Source organism: Zalophus californianus, chromosome 6 (assembly GCF_009762305.2).
Source record: "Zalophus californianus isolate mZalCal1 chromosome 6, mZalCal1.pri.v2, whole genome shotgun sequence".
NCBI lineage: Eukaryota > Metazoa > Chordata > Mammalia > Carnivora > Otariidae > Zalophus > Zalophus californianus.
The window spans coordinates 94,897,420-94,920,534 of record NC_045600.1 but is presented as its reverse complement, the minus strand read 5'-3'; the positions used below and the strand labels follow the sequence as shown (position 1 = coordinate 94,920,534).

Below are 23,115 nucleotides of genomic sequence, written 5' to 3'. Positions count from 1 at the left end.
TCATTTATATGCTGCCTACAGAGACTCACTTCAGATATAAGGACAAACACAGACTGAAAGTGAAGAGATAGAAAAAGATATTCCATGCTAATAGAAATGAAAAGAAATTTGGTGTAGCTATACTTGTATTAGACAAAATAGTATTTAAAACAAAGATTGTAGTAAGAGACACAGATGGGCATTAGGCATTAGAGAATTATAAAAAAGTCAAACCAACAAGAAGATGCAACATTTGTAAATATATACAGCATAAAAATACCTAACATAAAACACCCAACATAGGGGTGCCTGGGTGACTCAGTCGTTAAGCGCCTGCCTTCAGCTCAGGTCATGTTCCCAGGGTCCCCTGATCATCGGGCTCCCTGCTCAGCAGGAAGCCTGCTTCTCTCACTCCCTCTGCCTGCCACTTCCCCTGCTTGTGCTCTCTCTTTCTCTCTCTGTCAAATAAATAAAAATAAAAATCTTTAAAAAAAAAACCAACATAAAAACACCTAAATAAATAAAGCAAATATCAACAGACCTAAAGAGAGACAATGATAGCAATACAGTAACAGTAGGGGACATTAACACCACATTTACATCAATGGATAGATAATGCAGACAAAAAGCAATAAAGAAATATCGGCCTTAAACAACACATTAGATGAGATAGACATAATAGATATGTACAGAAGATTTCCTCCAAAAGCAGCAGAATACATACATGTTCTTCTCAAGTGCCCATGGAATATTCTCTAGGATAGATCACATATTAAGAAACAAAACAAGTTTCAATAAATTTAATAAGACTGAAATCATATCAAGCATCTTTCCTGGCCATAAAGGTATAAAGTTTGAAATCAGTTACAGGAAGAAAACTGAAAATAGCAAAAATATGTGGATGTTAAACAGCATGCTATTTAACAACCCATTGAGTCAATAAAGAAATCAAAGGAAAAAAATTTTAAAAATACCTAGAGACAAATTAAAATGGAAATAAAACATACCAAAATCTATGGAATGCAACAAAAAAAAATGGTCTAAGAGGTAAGGTCATAACAGTACAGGCCTACCCCCCCCCAAAAAAAGAAGAAGAAAAATCTCAAATAAACAATCTAACTTTACACCTAAGGGAACTAGAAAAATAAGAACAAAAAAAAGCCCATAGTTAGTAGAAGGAAATAATGAAGATCAGCGTAGAAATAAATAAAATAAAACACAATAGAAAAGATCAATAAAACTAAGAAATGGTTCTTTGAAAAGATAAGCAAAATTGACAAACCTTTAGCTAGTCTCACCAAGAAAAAAAAAAAGAAAGGGCTCAAAAAAATAAAATCAGAAATGAAAGAGAAGTTACAAGTGATACCACAGAAATGCAAAGGATCATTTAAGAGACGATCAACAATTTTATGCCAAAAAATTGGACAATCTAGAAGAAATACATAAATTCTTACAATCATATTCTAAGACAATCAGGAAGAAATAAAAAGTTTGAATAGACTGATACTAGTAAGGAGACTGAATGGCTTTACTGGTGAATTCTACCAAAAACTTTAATATCTATCCTTCTCAAAATTCCAAAAAATTGGAGGGAACATGTTCAAACTCATTTTACAAGGCCAGCATTACTCTAATATCAAAAGCAGACAAAGACACCACACACTCACAAAAAATTACAGGACAACATCCCTGATGAACATAGATGCAAAAATCTCAACAAAATATTAGCAAACTGAATTCAACAATACATTAAAAGCATCACATACTATGACCAAGTGAGATTTATTCTAGGGATGCAAGGATGATTCAACATCTGCAAATCAATCAACATGACATACCATATTAATAAAATGATGGATAAAAATTATATAATTATCTCAGTAGATGTATAAAAAGCATTTGACAAAATTCCACATCCATTCATGGTAACAATTCTCAACAAAGTGTAGATGGAATATACCTCAACATAATAACAATGCTAACAGGAACAAGACAAGGATGCCCACTTTCCCCACTTTCATTCAACATAGAATTGGAAGTCCTTGCCAGAGCAATTAGGCAAGGGAAAAAAAGCATCCAAATTGAAAACAAAGAAATAAAATTGTCACTTTGTGAATGACATTATTTTACATAAAGAAAACTCTAAGGATGCCACACACACACACATACACACACATAAAACTTAGAATAAGTAAATTCAGTAAAGTGGCAGGGTACAAAAATCAATATACAGAAATCATTTGTGTATCTATACACTAGCAACAAACTATTAGAAAGAGAAATTAAGAAAACAATCTCATTTATAATTGCATCAAAAAGAATAAACTACCTAGGAATAAACAACCAAAGAGGTGAAAGACATGTACCCTGAAAACTGAAAGTCACTGATGGAAGAAATTGAAGAAGACACAAATAAATAGAAAGATACTCCATGTTCATGGCTTGGAATAATTAATGTAACTAAAATGCCTATATTATCCAAAGAAATATACAGATTTAATGCAATCCCTATCAAAATTCCAATGGCATTTTTCATAGAGCTATCCTAAAATTTGTATAGAACCACAAAAGACCAAAATAGTCAAAGAAATCTTGACAAAAATACAGACCTACAGGCATCATGATCTCTGATTTAAACTATATTACAAAGCAAGAGTAATCAAGACAATATAAAATCAGACACATAGATCAATAAAACAGATCAGAGAGCCCAGAAATAAACCCACACATATATGATCAACTAGTTTACAACAAAAAAGGCAAAAATATACAGTGGGAAAAGGACGGTCTCTTCAATAAATGGTGCTGGGAAAACTGGACAGCCACATATAAAAGATTGAAACTAGGGGCACCTGGGTGGCTCAGTTGGTTAAGCAATTGCCTTTGGCTCAGGTCATGATCCCAGCGTCCTGGGATGGAGTCCTGCATCAGGCTCCCTGCTCAGGGGGAGCCTGCCTCTCCCTCTCCAACTCCCCCTGCTTGTGCACTTGCTCAGTCTCTCTCTCCCTGTCAAATAAATAAATAAAATATTTTTTTAAAAAGATTGAAACTATACCACTATTTTATACCATACACAAAAATTAATTCAAAATGATTAAAGACTTGAATGTAAGGCTTGAAGCCATAAAACACCCTAGAAGAAAACCTGGGTGGTAACTTACTTGACATTGGTCTTGGTGATGAATATTTGGATTTGACAACAAAAGTAAAGGCAACAAAAGCAAAAACTTGTAAACAAGTGCGAATACATCAAATTAAAATGCTCCTGCACAGCAAAGGAAACAATCAAGAAAATGAAAGACAACCTACTGAATGGGAGAATATATTTGCCAAACATATCTGATAAAAGAATAATATCCAAACTATATAAAAAACTCATAAAACTCTATAGCAAAAATACCAATTTAATTACCTCACACTTGTTAGAATGGCTATCATCAAAAAGACAACAAAAAACAAATGCTGGTGAGGATGTGGAAAAAAGAGGACCCTAGCACACTGTTGGTAGGAATGTAAATTGGTGTAGCCACTGTGGAAAACAGTATGGAGGATACTCAAAAAATTAACAGTAGAACTACCAAATGGTCCAACATACTCACTTCTGAGAACTTATCCAAAAATAAAAAAGAAAAGAAAGAAACACTAATTAAAAAAATATGTACCCCTATCTTTATCACATTATTTATAATAGCCAAGATGTGGAAATAAGCTAAGTGTCCATCAATGGATGAATGGTGGCTAAAGATGTGTGTAAGCACACAATGTAATATGACTCAACCATAAGAAAAAAATGAAATCTTGCCATTTGCAATGACACAGATGGACCTTGGGGGGATTATTCTAAGTGAAAATAGGTCAGACAAAGACAAATACTATATGATTTCACTTTTATGTGGAATCTAAAAACCAAAACAAATGAACGAACAAAACCAAACTCATAGATACAAAAAAAGACAAATTGGTGGTTCCCAGAAGGGAGTGGGGTTGGGAGGATGAGCACAGCAGTTATAAATCAAAGGTTTCCTAGCATCTAATGACGCTCTCAGCTAGTTGCTCTGAGACTTGTAGCTGAGGGGCACAGAAACGCTTAACCCTTATAAAACAAAGTTTGTGAAGTAAATAAATTTTGTTCCCAACAACCTGGCCTGTTCTCTGTTCATCTTTTGTGTTCCACCTAAGGATTCCTTTCTCTGCCTCAGGTGTCCAATTACTCGGGTCTTACCTTACCTACCACAACTTTCAGGAAAGAACCTGATGGCTGTAGATGTTAATAACTAGTGCAGCCTAACTTATTTACTTTTCTGGGATATTTGGAAGAATGTTAAAGCATCAGTATTCTGAGGGGGAGAAAAATAGAGTTATTTTTGCTATTTCCAAACGTGAGAACTTCTTGGCCCTGAAATCTTACCACATAAACAAAAACTTCTTTCCTACTTCTAACGCACCTAGCTTATTTTTCTTTAAACTATTTTTTTTCATTCTCTATAGGTTCAAACTTTACTAGCAGTAAAAATTAAATCCACTTACACAATAAATGAAACTGCAAAGAAAATGTATAATGTTTGGAAGGGAGTATGAGGTAGGAAGAATGTTCACATCTACTGCTACTCAAACTTTTTAAAAAATAAAAGATTTAAAAAATTTATCATATAACACTTAGGTATGATTCTACTATGTCCTTTATACACAGATATGAATAAGCCTATTGAAGCTAGAATTGTGTCACCAGTTTTTTGGCCAGCAGAGAGCAAGACAGTCCCCTACACTCCTGTTCTGCATTCAATCTTCCTAATCATTTGCTGCATTCTCTTGAAAGTGTTGTAATCGTTTATTCTTTATTTATGGTCTCTCTTTCATAGATGACCTTGTGGCTACGTGGGATAATTATCTGCATATTTGAAATAATTTAAAGAGTTCCAAATAAGTAGGGAATGAGACACAAAACGTGTGTTTTAATAGGGAGAAGAGTCTACACACACACACACACACACACACAGACACACACACACACACACACTCCAGGATGGGAAATTCTGTTAAAGTGAGGAAACAGATACTCATAGTTTTCATGGTTTATTTACCTTTTGGGCAAGCTGGCCTATTCTCCCTTTACAAGCTCTCCCCCATGGAAGTAACCCTTACCTCATTATCCTGCTTAGGGATAGTAGACAGGATCACTGAAAGAAATGGGAATATAATCAGACTTTTCAGCCCAATTCTTCCTCTGATTTCCATATAATGACAGTGCCACAACTGAGATGCAGGCCTATTGCAGTGTTACGTGTCAGCACCTAGGAGAGGGCTTTTTAACTGTGAAAGACAGAATGATCATGTTGTCCATTGTTTTTTAAAAAAAAAATTCAATTATGAATCAGTATAAGCAAGTTTACATTCAAAAAAATAGGTAACTCAATGGAGTGATACTTGCTTTACAAAAGTATTTAGCAAGTTTTCCAGAAAATAAAAAGCCAGTCCTCTAAGGAATTTAACATTGATATTAGCTTGCTGATATTTTGGAAACACAGATGATGTATAAATTAAGAAATACCTGAACACATAATCAGAAGGAATTTTCCCTCTGGTTTGTATTTGGCTGTGTTTGTAATAGCAAAGGAAAAAAAAAAACAACAAAACAAAACAGGTTCTACATGGCATAGTAAGCAAAACACAAGATCCTATATTAGCCAAAGAAGAAACCTATAGATTTAATGGCATAAGGAATTACGGTTTTAATTTAAGGCCTTTGTCTTGCCTTGGTGTCTTTAGGAATTGTTTGGACTAATGTTTCATTTCTTTGTCTTTTCTATTTTTATCTCTGAATCTTCTACGAGGCTGTTATTTCAGGCAGAAACCAAGAGAGATGGCTTAATATTTTTTTTAACAATTAAGCAGTACTTACTAATCAGAATTTGTTGACAGTTTTCCAAGATTGTAATTGAGTTTATATAACCTTGCCTTATTTGATAAATGCAAATTGAGCCATAGTGTTCAGCTGAGAAATATCTGATCACAATTTGGAGGGATGTATTTATTTAACATCCAGAATATTGAACCATATGCTGACATTAGAGAAACAGCTCAATTTACTCTGTAATGTTCTCATTTACACCAAGCTTGTTATGTTTCTATGTTTTCTCTCCCCAGTAAGGCTGTAAGCCCCACCTTTGAGAGCTTGTTTGGAGGTTCTAGCAGGGGAGCGCAGCTACTCCTATACCCTTGACCGAAGAACGGTCCTCTCCTCTATCGGGGAAGGTCGTCCTCTTCAACCGAGCACGCAGCTTCGGGAGGGACGCACGTGAAGCGGTGAGGGAGGAAGGGGACACCCGCCTAGCCCTCCAGATCAGCAGAATCAACCCTGGCGATCAATGGGGTGACAGATGTCGCAGCCAGATTGCCCTCACATCCTAAGCCCCACCTTTGAAAGACAGTTCTGTGTAACCCTGGTTCCTCCACAGTGATCTACGCAGACTAGGTTACTAGTGAAGATGAAATGAAAGTTATATTCAGGAGGAATCTATCTAGCTATACATTTGAATTTGAATTTAAAAACTTTAAAAAATACTGACAGTATGGATGTATCAATATTTTATTCATTTGCCGAACAATATTTATTGAGCACCAGGTAGGTGTGACTTATATACTAGGTTTGGGGGATACAATGGTGAGCAAACAGCAATAGTTTCTGCCCTCTGTAAGATCAATAGAAACAGAGAAAGTTATTTAAACAAGCAATTTCAATAAATAATAGTATTTTCCTTCCAATTATTTCCATCAAAAAATGACTCCTTGATGCATACCCTGTAAAATTCAGACCTACCAACAGCCCTCCGCCTCACTATATATTCTCTGCTCTCCCAAGACATGTCTTTACCTCGCTGCTTAAAGAGAATGTACTTTCATTTCCTCTTCCCCAGACCATCACTGTTGCAATGTGGAATATTATAATTCATTCCTTCCATTTATAGTTCATCTTTAGCCCACATTCACATTCACTACTTTGGCAACCCCCCCCTTAATCCTCTTATATAATAATTTGTGTTCATGTTTCCTTCTCCCAATAGATACAAGAGCTTTTGATGGCAGGTGTCCTTTTTTATTCTTTCCCTCATTCTTCCTATAGAGCCTAGCGAAGTCCCCAAAGGCTTCTTAAATGTCAACAAAAACAGCTTCCTGCTCTCCACTCACAACTTTATTTCCTTTTGCCCCACAAGGATTCCCTCTGCCTGGAATACTCTCTGACCAATAATCATAGTCTCTACCATTCCGTCTTCTTTAAAATATCAATAAAAACTCTTTTAAGCATTATATTTTATTAATAATGCCAAACATAGGAATTTGTTGTATTGTATCCATCAGAATCATTTTAATTCACCAGTTTTTTTTTTTTCTCTTCAACTAATATATGTAAGCATTCCACCAGTTTGGCAGTGAGAACAATGGCACATCTCTTGCTCTCACAGACCTCACAATCTAGGGAAGAATAGCAAAGAAGACGGGTGCAGGCGCTACCAGTTAACACCAGACGAGACGGTGAGGGAGACAGGCATCAGGAAAGCCAAACCTTTTGGCCTCTGCACAGGCAACCACACATTAAAGCCACACAGACACATCTTGTCTAAAATTGAACTTGCTTCACTTCTCCTGCAAAAGCTGCTTACAGCTCTGTAATTAACCCAGAAGGAGTCCCCTAGACTCCAAATGTTTTATAGCTTGTCTAATTAGGACAAAGGCAGCAGCTCAAGAAGCAGGATATACACCTCCCAGTCAGAATGGTACAGGAGATGTTCCTCAGGCAGCCTAAGGCATACAGCAAGAACAGAAAATATAAACACAGTCATTTTGGCACGCTGGGATTTCTGAAACATGAATTTTGCAGACATGTTTCAAATCCAAGATTGATTTTCTCCTATTGTTTGTGACACTTTGGCCCCACCTTATGTAGCCATTTGCTGAGGCCTCAGGACCTTCAGATGAATTTCAGTAGTGATCTAAATAAAATATAATTAATATAAACCTGCTAATATTCAGAAATATTAAAAATGTACTGCTTTCATGCATAGAGCTGATATTCAAGTTTCCCTCCAGTAGAGTTCTGGCTTTGAATTGCTTTTCTGGGTAGAGAGATGGATTTTGCATAACATTAATTCCTTTTTCATTCCTCTTTAGACCAAGTGTTTTCCTCTTACAATATGATATGTTAGGAGCCAGTCTGTGATCTTGGTACAGAATATTTCCCTTATCACTAATAATCAATCCATATAAGAGTTAACTTACTTTCCAAAGGTTATTTCTACTATGTCTCAAAACAAATTAGAATTCTAATTACCCAGCCACCTCTCCTCATTAACATTGTGTTATTTAAATATGAAATGCCTACTTATCCTAAATATCTACTTGCCAAATAATTAGAAAATATTAAATAAAGACCGATTATGCTAAGCATAACTTAATATTTTATAACATGAAAAGTGCTAAGGGGAAGCCTTGGAATCTTCCAGGCCGTCATAATGAAAATATATCATTGTACAGTATTGCAGACATAAGATGACATCTTAATCTTTAAGTAGTATCATCACCTACAAATATCTATTACATTTATTCTTGTTGCAAAGTTACTGTCACAAATTAGTTAATTGTTCACTGATGTTTTAATTCTTCATAAATAAGAATTCATAGTATCTCTCCATAAGATTTCAAATTGCTTGGTTTTTTCATTCATTAATATTTACAGACATATAGTAACAAATTTATGTGCATAAAAATATGAACAGGCTTTACTTTTTGGTCCATTTCCAACTAGTATTAAGTAGTACAGTAAGTTGTCTTCTACGAGTTTCTGGTAACCAAACTAAGAGACTGAGTTCACAATAAAAATGGAGACAATATGTGGATTAACTGAGAAATAGTTGAAAAAACAGACATCCAGAAACTGTAACTACTATGATATGTATCTTCTTGGTGCTCCTATAATTTTTTTTTAAAAACCCTACCTAGAGTTTTATAATTCTAATTTAACATTTGAAATTTGTTTCACATCTTGTGAACTTTATCAAATTTTCCGCATTCTAAGAAATATCTTCATTCTCGGGGAAGGAAGCTCTATATTCCAAACATAACAATCAGCAAATAGTATCTTTCAGTATCTTTCGAACAATCAGCAAATAGTATCTGAAGTGCAGGCAAATGGAACCAACTAAGAGAAATTCATCAAGGCTTATAGTGTCAAGTACATTAAGAGAAAATTAACAAGGAACACTGGAACTCACAAAGAACACTTACAAAGTTAGGCTCAAGTTTTCTTTCAGTTGGTTCTAGAGTTCACCATACTTTGCCTCTAATAGGCAGCCTCTTTCCTTACCATCATTACTGAGAAATTTAAAGATTTCAAGTTCAATCAAGGAATGAAGGCAGATTTTTGCTCAGACTCCTCATTCACTGTTTTCTGGGAAATTTTCCTCCAAAATGAAATACTGCAAATGAAAGCACCTGTCTATAATTAACCATATTGCCTCCTATGTCAGAATTAACAGATGCTCTAAGGATTCCTTTTGAAAACTGAAAAAACACCTTTGGAAATTCCCTGGATTTCATTCCATAATCGTGGCTATTGCTGAATCCTTTGGAAACTAGAACCACAAAGCAGGAACCAGGATGATAAAACCAATAAAGTGGACACAAGTTGGATGTGCTGCAGTTGTAAGTAGGGAAGTCACAGACCACATTCTAGATTATCAGGGAAGATTTAGATCAAAGGGAGGGAGGATATGGGACCCAGAGCTCATGAGGGAACTATTGTTACTAGAAACACCAAAGAACGGGAAGACATACACCAGACCAAATTGACATGGATCTATAATGTGACATGGTTCTGACCTAGGTAAAGTCAGGCAGGCATCTCCCCTGTTATTAACTATTCATCTTTCACCTCTCTTGAAGCTACACTTCTTCCTTTTAGTGGTTCTGTTCATGAGCTACATGGGCACTAGATCCTGACAATTGCTGTAGTGCTATTGAAGGCCTCCTGAAGAATGAGAATAAATCAGGGGTCCCTGGGCATACTGTAATCTCTCTGCTTGTTCCCAGAAGCATTCTGCAGTGGCAGACCCTTCACAAAATCCCTATCAGCTGTAATACTGAAAGTCATTAAGATTTGCTGCTTCATAATTCTATGAAAAACACACATAAGAATATTGGAATTTCAGGGCCTTTGATTTCATCAAAAATAGGGTGTTCAAAGCTATTCCAATTTGTTCTAAATGTAGTTGCTAAGGTAATTGCTGTCTTAGGTCACAGTAGAGGCTTATGTTTTTCCTTCTGACATTTTTTTTTTGTTATTTCTTACTTTGTATACTAGTCTCTCTCCTTCCCTTACTAGTCTCTCCTCTAATAACTAATAATATTAGAGAGTTCACATTAAATATAAAAATAAACAGATTTACTGAGCACTTGCCTTCTATACATAAAGTAGTGATGAATATGAACATAACTATAATTAATGATAGCTAGTATTCTTTAGGCACTTTATATTATTTTATTTAATTCTCACAAAAACTCTTTGAAGCAATGCTCTTCATGGTACCATTATTTTCTGATTGAGAAGTTAAGACACAGAAATTTTGAGTAACTTGCCAAAGTTTACTCAGATCATGTACTTAATTGGTTTATAGTATTGCTAAAACATTTTTTAACATTATGTGGAATAATAAATGTCTAAACTGTAGGTCGAGACCAAAAGAGAAATCTCATAGGAAAGTATATGATGCCTTAACAAATGAATTCTGCAAATAATTCAGTACTATAGAATTGTGTAAAATTTCAGTATTTGGAAACTGAGTAATCTGTTTAATCAGGTCAGAGACTGGGTAAGGAACTGAAAGAAAGTAAAGCTGGAAAGGCAGTCTGGAATCTGGTTGTAAAAGAGTTGTTTTTTTCTTTTTCGCCCTAAGTAGTTTAAGATCTTATATACAATGTGGTGTCCTTTAAAGTTCTTGAAGACAGAGTGACATGTGCCATGATCAAGGCATTTTTTTGGACGATGAATGTGGCAGTAGTATGCAGAACAGATGCTTGGAGGAGAGGCTCATAAAGATAGAACAATTGGAAGATCGAAGCAGTATTTTACTCATAAAGAGATAAGAACTTGAACTAAGGTGGCACACAATAGGAGGAGGAAAGAAGGCATGGCTGGAAATGATGTATCAAAGAGAAAACAAGATTTGGTAATTGAATATGGGTCATGAGGAAGAACAAGGCAGTACAAATAAATGACAAGATTTGAGCCTAGGAGACAGGAAATCAGGAAAAGAAGAAGTTTTGGGGAAACTAGAAGAAGGTTTGAATCTCCTCACTTTGGTGAGACACAGAATGCAAATCCCCTTAATGAGGTATTATAGGCCACTAAAGAAATTCAGTTCATCAGAACAAAGAATAGACAGAGGATTAAAAGAATGCCCCTACTCAAAGCTAAATAGAGGAAAACAGCAACTGAGGTATGCATTTATTGTAATTTTTGGTATTTATTTATCAAGCTTTATTTATGTCTTATTTACTATAAAAAAAAAGATGTTCTTCACCTACTGTCCAGTAACATTGTGATGATTTATTCGGTAATTTAGCATGATCTTCTAATCCTATCAATCACTTTCCAAGAAGTAACTAGAAGTTGCAGCAAATATTTTATGACTCACAACTAACTATAGGGCTGTATACAAAATATGCAGTTTCATGGAAATGATTAAGCCAATACTTATCATTGCCCTGTTATGTGAAGGAAAACAAGCTGACAAATTTTGTAAGAGTCCTAAAAGGATTAACACCGCTTCTTCAGTTTCTCAGGCAGGAACTGAGATTTATAAACCTCTAGCCTCAGAAGAACAAACCAGAATCAACTAATTCGGTGGCTACCTTTCAAACAGAGGCAACTCCATGGAGTCTGCATTATGCAGATTTTATAGAATTTCTGAGTCTGCGAACTGAGTCTTCATGAGCATAAAAGTCTTTTAGAGATGAGAAAACCAATGCTTAGAAAACAACAGCCCCAGTTTACCCAGTCAGTTGGAAAATGAACCAGGATTCGACTAACTATAGTATTTTCTACTAGAAAGCCAAAAGCATGGGATTCTGGTTGCAATGCATGCATTAATTCTTTATTTTTATCTGATTGGCAATTTTTACTAAATGGTTCTAATGAAGCAATTGTTTAGTTTTTTTTTTTTAAATCTGTTTCAGTTATGTGCCACTTAACAAAGACATGATTTAAAACATGGACGTTCTTTCTCCAGTGTTTCTAGAATCAGACCAACAGCGTCCCTGCTCAGAAACACACCTCAGTGATTTTGCCCAAGTCATCAGTTCTTCCATCTCTATCTGAAAGCTACTCTTTTGCTTTTTTTTTCCCTTAGCTTTAACGTGCCTAGAAAAGCTACTTCCGGAGTACCTTATTTCAACTTATGAAACACATGAAGCAACATATTTTCATTCAAAATACTTTTTTTTGTCTATCAAGAAGACATATTGCACTGAGATTCTCAAAAGCCAGAATGCTCAGAAAAAGAGTATATTTTACCTTGAACATGAGACTTGGACCGAGGGAGACTGGCTGTTGAGAATAGAGACAGGCTGAAGGGGAAGTTGTAAAAGTCTAAGGGAGACAAGAAAATATTTTAGAGGAAAACATATCTTCTCTGATCACTTTTAAAACTACTTTGAGGGCACCTGGGTGGCTCAGTCGGTTAAGCGACTGCCTTCGGCTCAGGTCATGATCCTGGAGTCCCGGGATCGAGTCCCGCATCGGGCTCCCTGCTCAGCGAGGGGCCTGCTTCTCCCTCTAACCCTCCCCCCCTCATGTACTCTCTCTCTCATTCTCACTCTCTCAAAATAAATAAATAAATCTTTAAAAAAAAACTACTTTGAAAATCTTGAATATTACTCATAATTTTGAGTTTATAGCTTGATAACCAGTATTTATTCTGAAAAATACTTTAACTCAGTATAGAGGAAAAATAATATAAAATATTTCCCCCATCAAGATTATAATATTTTCTATACGCTAAGGCTAAACTATAGAATGAGGATATGCAAGAGATAGGAAACATTTATGCCTCTTGGATCGCAACCATTTTCACAAGAGAAGGAGAAATGATTCAGTGAGTTTTCATTTCTACTTCTCTTCTGGAGGACTTTTAATCTAGAGGTTAGAAGACCATCTGTCCTGACTATGCCTTCAAATACTACAAGTGGAACAAACACTGCTGAGGCATCTGTTATCTCTCCAGATATCATAGAACTGAGTCCTCCATCTTCTGCATGCTCAAAAGCTATAAACTGAGAGGGCTATTAATAAATACTCCCCTTTTTTAAGCTGGAAGGAAACTGAAGCTTAGCCACATAAGCACAGAACACTTAAGATCCAGAAAGGATTTGTAATGATAAAAATTACAACAAATGATGCAAATTTAATTTCTTGACTTGGCAATTATTGCTTGAGTGGTATTATCTTAAAGGTATTTTCAAATAAGTTGATATTACATATAAACCGTAAGTCAGTTAGAAAGTGGCTTTTTATCTGTAAGAATGTGTTAGAAACAAATGTGGTTTGTATTTAAAATTCCAAAAATTTCCAGGTGAAAAGCAGGCATATTTTTCTCAGGTGGGAACAAAATCTCCATGTTTCAAAAAATCTGGGGGAAGTCCTTCTATAGTAAAGACTATGGGTGGGATGGAAAGAATGAAAAACAGAAGCTGATGGTATTAAAAGTGGAAGAAAATGTACAGGTGGCATAATGGCTCAGAAAACTTATGGTAGGGACTTCACATTGCATTAGCTGAATAGGTCAATAGAACTGAAAGTGCATGGAGCATTGGGAAAAAGATATTATCATACCATATTTACTGATATTCAAAATCATAGATTTGCCCTATATCAGCAAAGACACAAATGACATTCCATTCTAAAGTGACTCTTACACACACACACACACACACACACACACACACACACTTTGAATAATTTGTCTTTGAAAGGGGAATCACCACAGTTGTCATCTGTTTACAATGATCCGTGGGCTCTTAAGTAAGTAGGTCTGGGTACCACATACTTCACTGCTTCATATTTAAAGACTAGCAACCACAGAAAGGTGTTAGATGGCCAAGGAAGGGAAACGGTTTACCTTGTTAACAATAAGCACATGGTAAGTGAATTCTCTAGGTTTATCCAACATGTTTACCTCACATTTTATGTAGCACGTGATGATGACAATTTCTGGAAGAACTTTCCAAAGATCTCTATAATGGAAGCCTGACAACAATCATGCTAGGAAATAAGCCCATACCTGCTTATTCACCTTCAAATCCAAGTTCACAATTCTACTGAAGTTATACTCTTCACAGAATTCCATTGTGGTCTGAACAGGCAACTTTGATTATAAGAGTTTCAAATGGTCTTTTAAACTATCTCAGCTCAGTTTATTCATTAGTTTGAAAAGTGACCATTTAATGGATTCAGTAAAATAACTGTAGCATCATTGCTACAGTGTTTCATCTATGATATTGTAACACTTTTCATATAAGATGTCAACATAGAAGAAATGCACAATTTTTTCCACACCCTACTAATGAATGTAAACTCAACTTTTTGCCCACCTTCCAAATCACTTCTTACCCAGGAATTGCTTATAGCTACTTACCATATTTTGATATTGTTGTTATTATAGTAATGTGTGGAATTTTGAAATACCTGATTTACCCACTTTCCTTTTTTTTTTTTTTTTGTATGGCCCAATTTAGTTCTCTGGATTGCTAACATTTGGCAAAAATGAGGTTTTGGTTTTAAAAGAGCAGGATAGTGATTTACTTAACAGTATGCATAAGTTACAATTTAAATTTCATTTACTTCTACTCCATTTAGACTTTTAAATCATAAGAAAATAGTACCAACAATAATTTAAAGTCAGGTTCTAGAGCTTTAGCATTAACTCTTTGTATTAACACTTAAAAATCTATATTTTGATATATACAGAAATGTAGCAAACTTTCTCGTTCTCTTATTTCTCCCCTCCAGTAAAGCTCATTGAATTTAAATACATGTATGTTTTATTTATTGCCAGTTGTACCCACTTTTATGAAAATAATGTATTGAAGTGTAAAAGACAGCAAGATTTTTAAAAGCATATTTACTATTAATTCAAAAATGAGATAAACTTATAGTCTTAGCTTTCTAAAGAAATGAAGAGTATTTCCAAAAGCTCATTTTTATGTGTGTTATACACCCACCTCCTTCCTTTTTCTCTTTAAAGCCTAATAAGGAAAATTGACTTTAAGCTTTGTCATTTCAGCCTAAGGTACTAAAGGCAGCCAACATTACTATTGTTGCCATATCTGTCTTTCTCTTTATTATACAAGTATATCGATGATGTAATTGCAGAAGTTAGGGTTTACTCGAGCTGTTGGAGCAAAAGGATTTCTTTAGACTGCCTCCTTCAGCACCACAGAACAATTGTAACACAGAACCAAGTACACAATTTAAGCAATTCATCTCCTAAACGTGAATCTGCAGGATCTTCATCTTGAAGGACTGATCAAGAGCTGGAAATGCAGAACCACTAGTAAAGCTCAATTTGCTCCAGACTGATGCTGAGCTGGAAAAACACTTGAGTGACACAGTGCTAGTCTATGGCATTTTGGCTTTTAACCCCTTCTTAGAAGCCCTCAACTTTTCTGTTTGGCTCTAATTTTGCCCCCAAAGCCCAAGGGATTAGGAAATATCCCAGGCTTTTACCCCAGCCTTGGTTGTCCATGAGCCAATATCCCCCTGAAAGTTGAGTGGAAACTAAGCAATCATTCATCATTCTGCATCTAAAATAAAGCAGTGATTGAGAAGTCCCTCATCCTACATAGAGCCACCCATGTTAGAGACACCGAAGAGGTGAACATTTACAAAGGCATCTACTACACCAGGAGAACCCCCATGGCTGTGATTCAAAGTGCAAACAAAAAGAAACAAGAAAATGCAGACACAAAATCACATGCAGATGAGGCAGCGCATACAGGGAAAAGAGAACATACCTGAGGGATTCGCCTTTAAAAAAAAAAAAAAAAGGTACACACCAGCTGGGCTGTTTCTCCCCTCCTTTTGGACTGTGTGTGTTTTCCTTTCAGGAATACCACTTGGAATCCTGTTTCCAGTCTCCTTTCCTTTATTCAGCCACAAATAGTTATAGCAGGAGAGGAGGCTGCATCCCAGCGATCCGACTCAAGTGCAATCAGGCATGCCTTTGGTCTACAACGGTGTCTGTTCTTGTCAATTCTATCGTGCTCCCCAGGCAGCAGCCTCCAAAGCAATTTTACAACTTAGCTGCTGGCGTGAGACTGCCTTTCACTCTCCTCATTGCCAAATTCCTTCGGCAGCTCATTTCTCATCCCTGTCTAAGAAAGCAAAATCGGTTGTCTCCCGTGCGTTGACGAGCGCCAAGGTTCCTCAATTGAGGGCGAGGAGCGTCGCGGCTGAGTGCGTGCAGGGAACTTCACACAGCGCGGGCCACCGCGGCGGCTGCTTTGGGGAATGCAGCACAGACACTGCGATCCCCCAGCCTCCTCTGCCCAGAGCGCCTCGGCTCCCTCTGCTGCTACCCCGGCTGCTGCACAGCGCAGCTCTTCCAGGCTGAGCCACACAGCCCCTGCTCACGGGAGATGCACCGGCTGCCAGGTGTGGCCGGCGTCACCACCGCACTGACAACTAACTGTGGGACGCAGCTTCATCGCTGGGGAAAACGCCTGGATGCCCGAACCCCTCAGCCTAATTTTTTTTTTCTTTATCTCGGAGTAATGACCAGGGAGACAATTGTACGGCCAGTGTCACTAGCCGTGTGTGCAACCTCTTTGATAACATAGATAATTTAATAATTACTGGTTTGAATGTAGCTGGCTGTGCGTGGAATCATGAAAAGTACACTGCACACAGTACAATTCCCAAATAGCCACTGAGAGGCAGCTAACAGGACCCCTTTTATTTGGAGAGAGGAGATGCTGGTATCTCATCCCAGATGGTTTTCTTCTTTGTAATGTGTGGAAAGCCATTTGAAGGTGATTCTTGAAAAAAAAAAAATTGAATTAAAGACAACATACACAAATCAAAGTGGGAAATGCTGGAAAACTTATTGTGATACAAAGGTTTTGCTTCTCACTTAGAAATCACTGTCTTTCCATTTGATGTTAACGTTCTAAATATCTGGCTAGGAGTCGGATGGGCTTGCTTTCTTTTTTAGTTTTGCTGAGTCGAGGAGGTGGAGGGAGTAACAGCTCCCACTTTCCATCAATAAAGCATTTTCTATCCTCTAACCCTCCTGTTGAAACAAACAAAAAAAGTACTGGATCTTAAAATAGAGCTTAAAGAAGCTCAAGTCCTGGAATAATTTATAGATTTTAGGCTGCATCTGGTCTGTTGGCTTTCTTCTATCTACTTTTCCTCGTCTTTTAGAAAATAGATGAATGTTTCCAGGACTGAAGAAGAGTCAACTATTATTAGTTGAGATCAAACAGTGGAAGAAACACATACATAGATTTGTGTGGCATTTTTCAGTACATGTAGGGATGAATATGCCTTGACCAACTTTGGAATTGACTCTACCTTACCTAAACATTTAATATATACGCTGACAGCAAAATGAACAGCTAAGCCTGATAGAGCATTTTTGGCAAAAACTTGTGGCAAAGCACATTCCACCCACTATCTGTGACAACCAATAAATAGTTATCTCTATGATTAAAAATAATTCTCCCCAATTTAACACAATGCATGGGCCAGGTGCCAATAGCTGAGCACCCCACCACCACCACCATCCATTCCCAGCTCTCAGCCCCACCTTTAGCTCACAGCCAGCACAACTTCCTCAACCTGCTGCTCAAGTGACTGTTAATGGACTTGAGCAGCTGCTCAAGGTCTAATGAGCTGCATCAGGGGCTCACACTGGGGCAGTGTGATCCCTGCCTTCAACAGCACCCGAGTGGTAAGCAGGACAAAGCTCTGCTGCCCCCGGCTGTAAGCACTCAAGAGCAGCACAAGAAAACTGTCAGACCTAAAAGTAGATGAGAGGGTAAAACTGGATTTTTTATGCAGAAAAATTCAGCCTAGGCCGTACACAGTTTTGAAGAATGCCTTTTAATACACAGAGGGAAGAACACCTATTTACAGAGGCTTGTTCTTCTTTTTTTAGTGTGCGATGCACAGGACAAAGTGCTGGAGCTATGCTCAGCAGAGAGTCCCCAGCACCCAGAACAGTGCAATGGAGGTGAGTCCTCAGTAAATTAGGATATAATATCAGTGGTTTAAATGTGAAAGCCTATACAAGGAAATACAGGTAAGACGATCCTATTCCTGTGTGATTCTCAGAACGTGTTTGTACTGTGATGAAAAGAGATGTGTATGTATTGCTCTAATTCAAATACTTTCACTGAGGAAATAACAGGGTGGTGATCATCAGTCTCTGTTTTTAAGAACAAATGTTTTATGAATGCTCCAAAGTCAGTGTGTGTGTTCTGATAAATGCACTGCTTAGCTATAATCATCAGGATTCTGGTTATATATTTCAAAATAGAAACTATTTACATCTCTGAAAGTGGCAGGAATCATGGATCTGAGGGACACCGGCAGCTAATAAAATATGTCACTACTGGAGAGAGTGACAGAGCTTTATGACTTTATTGACCTGCAAGGACACCAAAATCCCTAACAGAATTTCCACCTGCTATGTTCCTGATTTGAATAATATATAATCACAATCATAAGAATGCAGCAATACGTTAGAGTTCTACATATTCTTATTAATAAGACACATTCCATTTTTGCAAAGAACTTTTCAAATTCTTGAATTAGCAACATAAAACAAAACAGGATAGGAAATGAGTGATTTCCATTTATATACTTACACCTCTAGAGGTATGTACATGCCCCAAACCTTACTCACAGATTGATTATGACAAGATAATTTCTCCTTTAAATCTTTCAGCAGTAATTTCAGGAGGAATAAACCTCTAGGATACCATTCATCTCCCATATCCCAAGACATAAGGTGGGCCAGATCATTTGTCTCATTGGTTTAGGGGGGAGAAGAGCAAGTGTCTGGGTCACTGGCCATTTTTTATTGGTAGTAAAGCCTAACTAAACCAAAATGATCAAGTAAAAGGACTGTTTTTGTATAATACTGTTACTGCTTGTGCATTTGGCTTTTAGCAATAGAATTCTTGAAAAAGCAGAAATTAACCTTATATGTATTGAATTGTATTTTCAGCTTTCTAGAAAACTTTGCTCCTTATTTTAGGCAACTGGTAACCAATCACTGGACCTCACTATTTAAAAAAAACAAAAAACAAAAAACTGAAGAGTCATTGGCTCCCTGTATCCGTTTATATGTATTGGTGAAATGGATGATTGTCAAGATAATCAAAGACAAAAACATGATTACATCAAAAATAGCAAGTTGTTGTTTCTAGTTTTGTATAACTGAATAAGGTATAGGGGAACAAGTATTTGGGAATAAACTATCATATGGAATTTGAAAAGATTGGCAAAGTGTTGATTTCATGGTAGTAAAGCATACACTAAGCTCTGTTCTTGAAGTTTTCCATTAAATTATGAGTCATGTAAAAAGTGTACCTTTGAAAGGAAGTAACAGTATGTAACTCTGGAGACTACATCATGCAAAGTACTGCAGCTTCCTCTTTGCCCACTCTCTTTTGGTTTGCTCACTCTGAGGAAAGTTAGCTGTCATGTCACGAGGACACTCAAGCAGTCTAGAAGGAACCCCCAGAGCAAGTAACTAAGTTCCCCTCCCCATAGCCAGATAGGAACTGAGACTTCCTACCAACAGTCATGTGAAAAAGCCATTTTAGAAGCTGACCTTCTACCCACATTCAAGGTTTGAAAGGACGACAGCCCCTGCTGAATGAAACCACCTGAGAAACCCTGGAGCACCAACACCCAGCTAATAATAAATATTCGTTGTTAAAAAATACATATATATACCGTTAGAATTTCCAAATGAGAAATAATCTTCAACTTGTGGATTAAAGGGTACTTAAGTGTCTTATGATGTAAAGTTTTACTAATTCAAAGGGATACATGCACTCCTATGTTTATAGCAGCATTATTTACAATAGCCAGGCTATGGAAGCAGCCCAAGTATCTGGTGATTGATGAACAGATAAAGAAGATGTGAGATACACATACACACACACACACACACACACACACACACACACACACACACACACACACACTGGGATATTATTCAGTCATAATAAAAGAATGAAATCTTGCCATTTGCAATGATATGGATGGAGCTAGAGTATAATGCTAAGGGAGAAAAGTCAGAGAAAGACAAATACCATTTGATTTCACTTGTGGAATTTAAGAAACAAATAAACTAGCAAAGGGAGAAAAAAGAGAAAGACAAACCAAGAAACAGACTCTTAACTACAGAGAAAATAATGGTTACCAGAGGGCAGGTGGGTGGGGGAAGGGGTGAAATAGGTGATGGGGATTAAGGAGCACACTTGTCATGATGAGCACTAGGTGATGTATGGAATTGTTGAATCAGTATATTGTATACTGAAACTAATATAACACTGTACGTTAACTAACCAGAACTAAAATAAAACTTAGAAAAAAAAAGATGTAAAAGTTTTAGGTTCAACAAATTCAGGAACAAGAGGATAATGTCACACTTCCCTAGTCAGTACTGGTAGTTCTCTTTGTGTGATCTTAGCACTTTTATAAATCTCTATGGTAGTGTTAGTTTAGTATAAGGTACGTTAACTATTAATTTACTCGTTTACCTAAGCCTTTCTGTGCTAGACTGTGGTGTCCTTGAGGACAGAGCCCATGGTTCATTCGTCTTTATATCACCAATGCCCAGTCGAAAGCCAGACTCATGAAAGGTAGGTTGAGTGAGTAACAGTGTGTTTAGTTAGTAGAGCACACAGCTAATGAGGCTAAGGACATGGGTTGAATCCCTGTGTAGCCAATTAGCTTTGTTCCTTTTCTGGTCCAAATGGCACCCTTGGTTCTCACCAGCTGTCTCACAAATGTGTGCCAGAACAATCCACCTAACTACATATTCCAATGGTGGTAAGCCAGTAACACAATAATGTCTAAAGTTTAACCCTCTTACACAGTGTTTTTATATACATGTTCTCATTTGATACTTATCTTTAAAAACCTGCAAGATACTATAATGATCTTGTGATTGCCCCATACTAAAACGATGAAACAGACACTCCAAAAGGCTGCATGACTTACCTGACTGTACGGAACTGGTAAGGGGTGGAGACTAGACAAGAAATCAGACATTCAACTTCTACTTCAAAACTGGTTCCACCACATAGTTGACAGGTATTTATTTAAATACCATAATCAATGGCCAGATGTGTAATCTTTTAAAAATTCTAATAAAGAGTGAATTACTTAAGCAGATGCTGTTTTAGAATATGTCTACTTGGGTAGACTTTGGGTAACCATCATGTAATGTTGAATGCTGTTTGGTGTGAAGCATCTATAAAGCCCCATTCTGTTATTCTCTTCTTTGCTTCTGTAAAATTCATGTCAGCACTGTACTCAAGCAAATCATCAGATAAAGGTTTTTTTTTTTTAAGGGGATTCTAACTGCTAGAAAGATACATTTGGACAATATTAAGTAAAATGATTTCCATTCCCTTATTCCTTCAACTTTTGTTCATTCAGGGAACTATGATTTAATGATAAGCACAGCACTGAAAAGCCTATCCTCTGGAAACCAGGTGCCTAGTTTCCAAGCTTTGTCCTAGCATGAATTATCTTTCTATCTTTGGTAAAGTTTCTTTATGCTCTAAGCCTTAGTTACTTCATCTGTAAAATGGTATAAAAATAATTCTTATTTATCTTCTTGCTAGTGAATCAAATGACAAAGTCTGCGTAAAGCAATTTAGTATATACCTGACACGTAGTAGGTATTCAATAATCATTATTTAGTAATAATTAATATATTACCAAACTTCTTACCAGATATCCTTGTCATTATTTTCTACTATTTCTAACCTGACCCCCATTCATCATGGTAACTTTTCAGGAAAATTCTTATTTTTAATAAGAATTTTTAAAAAATATATCAATACCAAATAATGCCAAAGACCCTATCTTTGATTCATAGCTCTGCTGCTTTCTCTCTGTATGGTCATATATGAGTTATGTAAACTCCCTGAGCCTCAGTTTCCTGTGTTTGTATGTACTATGTGTTCAAACATTATGCTCCATTTTTCCTTTTCTATTCTTTCTGGATTCTGAAATGCATATTTCAACTTGGTTTGACAAAAGCAAAAAATATTTTAATGGTTTATATTTGCTTGCTAAATGTTTTATGCCCACTAGACATTTTATATGCTTGACAATAGTCTTATATAAATTGAACTATCTTGCCCAATATTAGAAGAAATGTCTCAGATAAAAGATTTATGTACACAGTGATAAACAAATGATTTTTGGATTCCCCTTCCTTCCAAGAACAGCAATGATTTCTTTTCCTCTCTTGTGAAAATTAAGGAGTATAATAACGAATCACAATATTACTTGCAAGTATTTCAAGAGTTATTCAATATGTGCTGATGATTCCAAGAGCAATGAAAATGACCTCACTTGAAGCTCCATGATGACTGGGTAAGAATCATTATTGACCAGAAACTGCACAAGTTCAAAATTCATGAAGATATGCCCTTTGTCTAACAGTCTTAAAACCATATTTGATATTAAAACAATTTTAATTACCCAGTTTCTGGTTATAAGCAATGATTTATGATTCATACTAACAATCTTTTCCACCTAAATTAGTAACTGTCTAGGGTATTTACAAACCATGAAGCAAGTCAACACCTTATTTCTTTGAAATGGTCCAAAATTCTTGTATCAAAAATAGATTCACTTAGAGCATTTTATTTAATATGATTGGACATCATATCCTTCTTTTTCATGGCATTTCATATTCTGCTTACTTTCCTAGTTGTTTTTCTCCAGAAAAACACACTCTGCAGAGCCTGGAAGGGAAAAAGCAAAAACAAAACCCTGCTTTCTGGTTTGTAGCCAGGGAAAAAGACCCTCTGGTAACTATCATCAGA

The 23,115-nt window shown here is 36.4% G+C and overlaps 1 protein-coding gene across 12 annotated transcripts in view; it reads right to left on the bottom strand.

Annotated features, from left to right (window-relative positions):
- UNC13C (unc-13 homolog C) overlaps window positions 1–16,664 on the bottom strand; it is a 650,938-nt gene extending 634,274 nt beyond the window's left edge. For 5 of the 12 annotated variants that reach the window (XM_027572007.2, XM_027572015.2, XM_027572013.2 and 2 more), the window contains exons 1-2: window positions 16,042–16,664; window positions 12,545–12,619 (exon numbers count right to left, since the gene is read on the bottom strand). The gene's annotated coding sequence lies outside the window, so the exon portion shown is untranslated. Of the gene's footprint in view, window positions 1–259; window positions 300–12,544; window positions 12,620–14,309; window positions 14,331–16,041 lie in introns of those variants that run through there. The other 7 variants (XM_027572008.2, XM_035728218.1, XM_027572010.2 and 4 more) reach the window with 5 other exon arrangements.
- Window positions 16,665–23,115: the final 6,451 nt, after the last annotated feature.